Source organism: Aythya ferina (genome assembly GCF_964211825.1).
Source record: "Aythya ferina genome assembly, contig: HAP1_SCAFFOLD_119, whole genome shotgun sequence".
Classification (NCBI taxonomy): Eukaryota; Metazoa; Chordata; class Aves; order Anseriformes; family Anatidae; genus Aythya; species Aythya ferina.
The window spans coordinates 336,819-345,781 of record NW_028181403.1 but is presented as its reverse complement, the minus strand read 5'-3'; positions in this window follow the sequence as shown (position 1 = coordinate 345,781).

Below are 8,963 nucleotides of genomic sequence, written 5' to 3'. Positions count from 1 at the left end.
GCAGGTAATCGAGTCTAAGCCTTTACCCCCTGGAACATCAGCTCAAAAGGCGGAGATAGTTGCTCTCACGAGAGCATTGGAACTGGCAGCGGGAAAAAGGGTAAATATTTGGACAGATTCTAAATATACATTCGGCGTGGTACATGCTCATGGAGCAATTTGGAAAGAACATGGATTGCTGACCGCTCAGTGAAAACACAAAGTATGCTGAAGAAATTTTAAAATTGTTAGAGGCTGTAAAACAACCAGAAAAGGTAGCTGTCATGCATTGTCAGGGACACCAAAAGGGGAACACCGATTTTGAAACTGGAAAATCGATTGGCAGAGGCTAAGCAGGCAGCTGAAATAACTGAGGTGAAGGCATTGTCTTTGATACCAGATGGTAAAATCCAAACTATATCCAAATTATACAAAAGAAGACTTAAAATTAATTGAAGATTTGAAAGGTAAAATGAAACCAGATGGATGAGTATATTTAAAAGATAACCACATAGTAATACCCTCTAGTTTGACATGGCCCATAGTTCTTACAGAACACAATAAAACGCATTGGGGAGCTGGCACACTGCATAAGAGCCTGAGTCAGACATTAGTGGGACGATATGATAAAACAAGTAACTCAACAATGTAGCATTTGCTTACACAATACCAAGGATAGAATAAAATTTGGAATAATCGGTAAAGGAAATTATTCGGGGCAACAGTGGCAAATTGATTTTTCAGAACTCCCTAGAAAAGGGGGGTATCATTATTTACTGGTTCTGACTGACACGTTTTCAGGAAGGCCTGAAGCCTTTCCCTGTCGAACAACCAAAGCAAGAGAAGTGGTTAAAGTCTTGTTAAATGAAATAATACCATGCTTTGGGATTCTAGTAGCAATGTCTTCTGATAGAGTTTCACATTTTTGTGCACAAGTGGTAGACCAGATAAGTAAGATTCTAAAGATAGATTGGCAACTGCATACTCCTTATAGACCACAGGCAAGTGGACAGGTAGAAAAAATGAACCATTTAATTAAACAATAAATAGCTAAAATTGGATAAGAAGCTAATTTGTCATGGCCTCAATCCCTCCCTTTAGCATTACTTGGAATTAGAGTTAAACCTAGAATAAAAGGAAATTTGAGTCCCTTCAAAATCTTATATGGAAGGCCATAGCAATTTCTATTTAGTGGAGAGGACCTAACGCAGTTAGGATCAGAATATTTATATGCTTATATAACTGAACTTCAGAAACAATTAAATAAAGTACATACATTTGTTTTAGGGACCAGGGCTAGAGGGTTGGATCAACCAATCCACCCCTTTAAGCTCGGGGATTATATATATATAAAGACTTTTTCAGGACAACCCGTACAGGAAAAATGGAAGGAAAGTGGATGGGACCATACCAAGTATTACTGACAACACACACCGCCATTAAGATTAAGAAGCAAGCAGCTTGGATCCACAATTCAAGGGTGAAGAAGGCCCCGGCGAGGATATGGACCACCACTCCAATTGGACCAACAAAATTACGGTTTTCCAGATCCTAATGATTGCAGGGGTGCGGTTCTCGGATTTGGGGTGGGCAACTTGGGATGAGAACTTACACCTGACCTTAATACAAACAATTTCTCAAGTAACTAATAAGACGAACTGTTGGGTATGCACCCATCTGCCACAGCATGGGAATAAGGGTGTATCGTTAATTGGGATTCCCTTGCCTGCAAACTTATCTTGGACTAATTTGTGGGAAAACACGTCTTGGGGTCGAAAATATTAAGCAGTTTTGGAACTAGAAGTGAGTAGCTTCATGCCGTTAGAATCCTATTATGTATGTGTACAAAGGTGTAACCCGCCTAAGGGTATAGGAAAACAGCATTGTATAAATACGGATACTACTTATGTGGGAAATCAGACATCTTGTAATTGAACAACTGATATTAGTACGACTAGCGGCTGGGCAAATTCAACCAGCTGGACGGTTCCAGAAGGAAAAGGGTGGTATTGGCTATGCAATGATACAGCCCGTAAGGTCTTGCCTGAGAATTGGAAGGGAACTTGCACTCTTGGAGCGGTAGTCCCCAATATGACAGTACATGATGTAGTGCCTCGAGGTTACTTGAGAAATCATATCCGGAGAATCAGATGAAAAATTAACAATCCATTGGTAGAGAGACACACCCCTTTTCATAGTTTTGTGCGATGGTTTATCCCATGGTTAGGAGTGAGTGAATTGGAAAAGGCAATAGTTAATATTTCTGCAATTATAGAGAAGTTAGAAAACAAAATTCTGGATGCTATAAAGGCTCAACAAGAAGAGATATCTAGTTTATCACAGGTAGTGTTACAAAATCGGATGGCCCTAGACTTGTTACTGGCCACTCAAGGGGGAGTCTGTACAGTAATAAACACAAGTTGTTGTATGTATGTAGATCAGAGTGGAAGGATCTCTACCGACCTGGAAGAAATATGGAAGCAGACAAGGATCCTACATGAGATCAGTAAAGATGATCTTTCATGGAGTTTTAGTGAACTATGGACTAAGTTAACCTCCTGGTTGCCCAATTTCCAATGGTTGAAACAAGTATTCATTGCTCTAATCGTATTAGTAGTGTTAGGAATATTTGTGTGCATGTTGTTTAGATGCCTGCTTTGTTGTGTTACTGTAAATAAAGAAAGTATCTGATGCAAAAGAATTTGCATGGGAAAAGAAAAGGGGGGATTGATTAAGGAGGTATTGGGGAGGCAAGGACAATCCCCAGACAAGGACTGTATATCTCGAAACAAGACACTGGAACTCATGATAAGGAAGCGGCAGGCGGACAGAGAAACGAATGTAAGGACTATAACTCTCGAAACTGGACATTGGAATTCATTATAAAGATACAACAAACGGGAGAATTGGCAACAACCAGCTCTTGCAATTAAGAAACATGCCAATTCAGCAGATTCCTGACCAAAGGTGAAAAGTACACTGTGAGGAAGACTCGGGGTCTTCCTCCCAAAGACCCCTGCCCACGTCCCAAAGACCCCTGCCCACAATTCTTGGAAGGCTCTGCGCAGGCACAAGGTGCCAAAAGGCTAATTAGCATGAGAAGCGAGGGAAGGCGGGGATAGGTAATGCATATGTATAGGTGCTTGTAGAATATTGATAGATTGATTGTATAAATTCAAGACTGCTTTCTGCTTTGGGTATGCACGATAGGTGGAGAGATCCCCCGTGCATCCAGCGCTGCAATAAAGAATATACCACTTAAAGGAATTTCGGCTTCGATCTTTGAATCAATTTGGCGACCCAGATGGGACAACCTCTCTGCCGGACTGCAGGACCTGCTGGGAACAGGACTCCCTAGGGTACCCCCGGGATTTCCCGGAGGGACTCCTCGACTCACCGGATCACTGCGGAGGCAGACAAGGACCCCATCATTGTAAGTGAGTATATTCTTTATTCTGGTTTGGTTTTCTGGTAGACCGGTCATCTGGAACTGTCTGTAAGTCAGAAGGTGATCTTCTGCGAGGCAGTGTTTGGTATATACTTTGTGGTTAGCACCATAAGTACATGTTTGGGGACCTTAAGGAAGGAGCTCGCTTTAAGGTCCATCTGGAATTGTGTTGTCTATTTCGGTTTTCTGACTCATGGAGTATGGTATTTAACTCTGGTTCTTGTTACTGTGATTTTGGCTATTTTCCTGGTGGTAATAGTAGGTTCGTGGCATTGTTATAAGAAAGATATCGTTACGGTGTTACACAGTTCGGTTTTCTGACTTATCGCATGTGGAATTTGACTCTGACTATTGTTACTGTGATTTTGGCAATATTGCTGGTAATAGTAGTTTTGTGACATCGCTACTGAAAGATATTGCGTGCCCGTATTTTTGTGAGTGATACGTTTTGTGATACGCTTTTGTAAGTAACATGTGTATTCTGAAAGTGTAAACTGGAAACTGGGGGGGCAAACAAGCAGTGAAATTTTAAAGAAAAGTGTGTTAGGATGTGTTTTAAGTCACTGGAAGGATATTGGAGGATCTGCCGGTGGAAGTGTGAACAGGAAAACATTGATAAAATATCGTAATCAGTGGTGGCCGCTTTATAAGCTGGAATGTGGAGAAAAGTGGCCCCTAAATGGAACTTTAAACTATAATATTTTGCTACAGTTAATGTTGTTTTTTGAGAAGCAGAACAGGATGAAATGTTGTATACTGATGTTTCAGCATCTTGGTGGGAAAAGGTAGGGAATTAAGTTGGCCCCTGACTGAACCTTTGATGTTGGCATTAGAGAAGTACAGGCTGGAGAAAGATAAAGGAAGTGTTAAAAGGGTTGATGAAAGTGTTAAAGGTGTTTGAAGTTGAATGAGCAGGGAAAGAGGATGTAGGAATGTTAATAGTTCTGCCTCTGCCCGAGGCAGAGATCTTAAAATCATGGGTGTTAGCCCTTTAGGGCAAAGGGACCATGATCGGTCCGAGAGAGTTGTCACAGAAACAGAAAAGAGGTACACTCTTAAAACAACCTGAGTTCATGTGCGAGCTCAGATTGCTGATGGGACCGTTCAGGGAACTGTGGACAATTGCATTCCCCTGACCGACCCCCACTAAGACCCGAATCATCCTGAAAATTATGAACGGTTAAGTAAATACTAAAACCTGGATGAATTGGGAATTGAGAATATGCTTCCAACAAGGTCTAAAAGAAAGCCCTATGGAATTTTTGGACCAACTCTGAAATGTAATGAAAATAAATAAATAAATAAATAACTAAATAAATAAAACAAAACGGTTTGGACCTGGCTTTGGAGGACAAATTGACTAGCCTTTTCCTAGGGTAATCAACCCCTGATTTCAACAGGAATAACGGGGACCTGGGGAATCTACCCTAGCGGATCCTCCACTGGTTATAATGAAGCTAGGGGAGGAATGGAAGTGAAATTTCTTATTGCTATGGGGCAACGTATTCAGTTCTAAATCAAGCATTAATGCCTTCACAGAATTATTATGTTAGGGTAAAAGGTGTGTCGTGGTTTAACCCGGCCGGCAGCTAAACACCACGCAGCTGTTCGCTCCCCCTCCCCCTCCCTCTCTAGGATGGGGGAGAGAAATGGAAAGTGAAGCCTGTGAGTTGAGATAAAGACAGTTTAATAAGACAAAATAATAATAATAATAATAATAATAATAATAATAACAATAATAATAACAATAATAATAACAATAATAATAATACAATGATGATAATAGTACCACTACTAATAATGTGTACAAACAAGTGATGCACAATGCAATTGCTCACCACCCGCTGACCGATGCCCAGCCTAACCCCGAGCAGTCCGGCCCCCTCCCCCTGGCTAGCCACCCCTATGTATTGTTTAGCCTGACGTCAGATGCTATGGAATACCCCTTTGGCTAGTTTGGGTCACCTGTCCTGGGTCTGTCCCCTCCCAGCTCTTACTGCACCCCCAGCCTGCCTGTTGGCAGGACAGAGCAAGAAGCTGAGATGTCCTTGGCTTGGTATAAGCATTGCTCTGCAACAATTAAAACATCGGGGTGTTATCAGCACTCTTCTCATCCTAAGCCAAAACATAGCATTCTCCCAGCTACTAGGAAGAAAATTAACTCTGTTCTAACTGAAACCAGGACAAGGTGTAACCGAAAAGGCTTATTTTTGGGAACCTTTGAAGTACAAGTTAGGGAAACAATGGGGCATACACAGATTTTTATCTATGCCTAGCTCCTCATGGGCACTCTTAGGTAGAGATTTATTAGAGCAAGTAGGAGCAGAAATTGTCTTTGAAAAAGGGAAAATGGAATTAAGAACAGGAGAAGAACAACTAATAAATGTGTTAAGCTTGGCACTAATACAAACTGACCCTAAAAGTGAAATACCTTTAGAGATCACAGATCAAGTATGTCCAGGAGTTTGGGCTACCGAAGTCCCTGGAAGAGCTAAAAATGTGACCTCAATAATTATTAAATTAAAGCCAGGAGAGAAACCCGTTAAGGTTAAGTAATATCCTTTGAGGATAGAAGATAGGAAAGGAATTAAAGAGATAATTGATCAATTTTTACAGTATGGATTATTGATTGAATGCGAATCAGAATCCAATGCACCCATATTGCCAATTAAAAAGGCAGATGAAAAAGCTATAGGCTAGTTCAGGATTTGAGGGCCATAAATAAAATCACTGAGGATATACATCCAGTAGTGGCAAACCCTTATACTTTGCTGACTAAATTAAAGAATAGTCAAGTCTGGTTTACCGTACTGGATTTAAAAGATGCCTTCTTCTGCCTAGGCTTAGCCACAGAAAGCCAAAACCTATTCGCCTTTGAATGGGAAAATCCCGATTCAGGCAGAAAGACGCAGCTTACGTGGACATTACTACCTCAAGGATTCAAGAATAGCCCCACTAGTTTTGGAAACCAATTAGCAAGGGAACTCGAAACATGGATACCTCCGGACACTGAAGGTGCTTTGTTACAATATGTAGATGATCTCTTAATAGCTACCGAGACTAAAGGGAGTTGGATTCAATGGACTATAAGTCGTCTTAATTTTCTGGGTTTAAATGGATATGAAGTCTCTTGACAGAAAGTCCAGCTGGCTCAACAAAGTGTGACCTATCTGGGATTTGACATTTCGGAAGGACAACGAGAACTAGGAACTGAACATAAGGAAGTCATTTGCCGGACTCCAGAACCTCAAATGGTAAAGGAGCTACAAAGCTTTTAGGAATGACAGGTTGGTGTCGCCTTTGGATTTATAATTATGGACTATTGGTAAAGCCTCTATGTGAATTGATAAAGATTAACCAGTCAAAGTTAGTCTGGACTGGAGAAGCACAAAAAGTCTTTAAACAACTTAAACAAGAATTGATGATTTTGAAATATCAAGCAATATTGGTAGAACAGGACGACGTGGAAATTGTGATAATTCATATTGTGAATCTAGCCTCTTTTCTTAGTGATGCTCCGGCACAAGCTGTGATTCACGATTGTTTAGAAACTCTAGAGACTGTGTATTCCAGCCGACCAGACCTTAAGGAGGAGCCCATGGAAGATGCGGAAGAAACTTGGTTCACGGATGGGAGCAGTTTTGTTACGCAAAGACAACGTAAAGCTGGATATGCTATAACAACTACTCAGCAGGTAATCGAGTCTAAGCCTTTACCCCCTGGAACATCAGCTCAAAAGGCGGAGATAGTTGCTCTCACGAGAGCATTGGAACTGGCAGCGGGAAAAAGGGTAAATATTTGGACAGATTCTAAATATACATTCGGCGTGGTACATGCTCATGGAGCAATTTGGAAAGAACATGGATTGCTGACCGCTCAGTGAAAACACAAAGTATGCTGAAGAAATTTTAAAATTGTTAGAGGCTGTAAAACAACCAGAAAAGGTAGCTGTCATGCATTGTCAGGGACACCAAAAGGGGAACACCGATTTTGAAACTGGAAAATCGATTGGCAGAGGCTAAGCAGGCAGCTGAAATAACTGAGGTGAAGGCATTGTCTTTGATACCAGATGGTAAAATCCAAACTATATCCAAATTATACAAAAGAAGACTTAAAATTAATTGAAGATTTGAAAGGTAAAATGAAACCAGATGGATGAGTATATTTAAAAGATAACCACATAGTAATACCCTCTAGTTTGACATGGCCCATAGTTCTTACAGAACACAATAAAACGCATTGGGGAGCTGGCACACTGCATAAGAGCCTGAGTCAGACATTAGTGGGACGATATGATAAAACAAGTAACTCAACAATGTAGCATTTGCTTACACAATACCAAGGATAGAATAAAATTTGGAATAATCGGTAAAGGAAATTATTCGGGGCAACAGTGGCAAATTGATTTTTCAGAACTCCCTAGAAAAGGGGGGTATCATTATTTACTGGTTCTGACTGACACGTTTTCAGGAAGGCCTGAAGCCTTTCCCTGTCGAACAACCAAAGCAAGAGAAGTGGTTAAAGTCTTGTTAAATGAAATAATACCATGCTTTGGGATTCTAGTAGCAATGTCTTCTGATAGAGTTTCACATTTTTGTGCACAAGTGGTAGACCAGATAAGTAAGATTCTAAAGATAGATTGGCAACTGCATACTCCTTATAGACCACAGGCAAGTGGACAGGTAGAAAAAATGAACCATTTAATTAAACAATAAATAGCTAAAATTGGATAAGAAGCTAATTTGTCATGGCCTCAATCCCTCCCTTTAGCATTACTTGGAATTAGAGTTAAACCTAGAATAAAAGGAAATTTGAGTCCCTTCAAAATCTTATATGGAAGGCCATAGCAATTTCTATTTAGTGGAGAGGACCTAACGCAGTTAGGATCAGAATATTTATATGCTTATATAACTGAACTTCAGAAACAATTAAATAAAGTACATACATTTGTTTTAGGGACCAGGGCTAGAGGGTTGGATCAACCAATCCACCCCTTTAAGCTCGGGGATTATATATATATAAAGACTTTTTCAGGACAACCCGTACAGGAAAAATGGAAGGAAAGTGGATGGGACCATACCAAGTATTACTGACAACACACACCGCCATTAAGATTAAGAAGCAAGCAGCTTGGATCCACAATTCAAGGGTGAAGAAGGCCCCGGCGAGGATATGGACCACCACTCCAATTGGACCAACAAAATTACGGTTTTCCAGATCCTAATGATTGCAGGGGTGCGGTTCTCGGATTTGGGGTGGGCAACTTGGGATGAGAACTTACACCTGACCTTAATACAAACAATTTCTCAAGTAACTAATAAGACGAACTGTTGGGTATGCACCCATCTGCCACAGCATGGGAATAAGGGTGTATCGTAACCCTTACCCTAACCCTAACCCTAACCCTTACCCCAACCCTTACCCTGACCCTTACATTAACCCTAACCCTATCCCTAACCCTAACCCAAACCCTTACTCTAACCCTAAGCCTTATCCTAAACCTTACACTTAATCTTATCTTTAACCTTACCCTTAA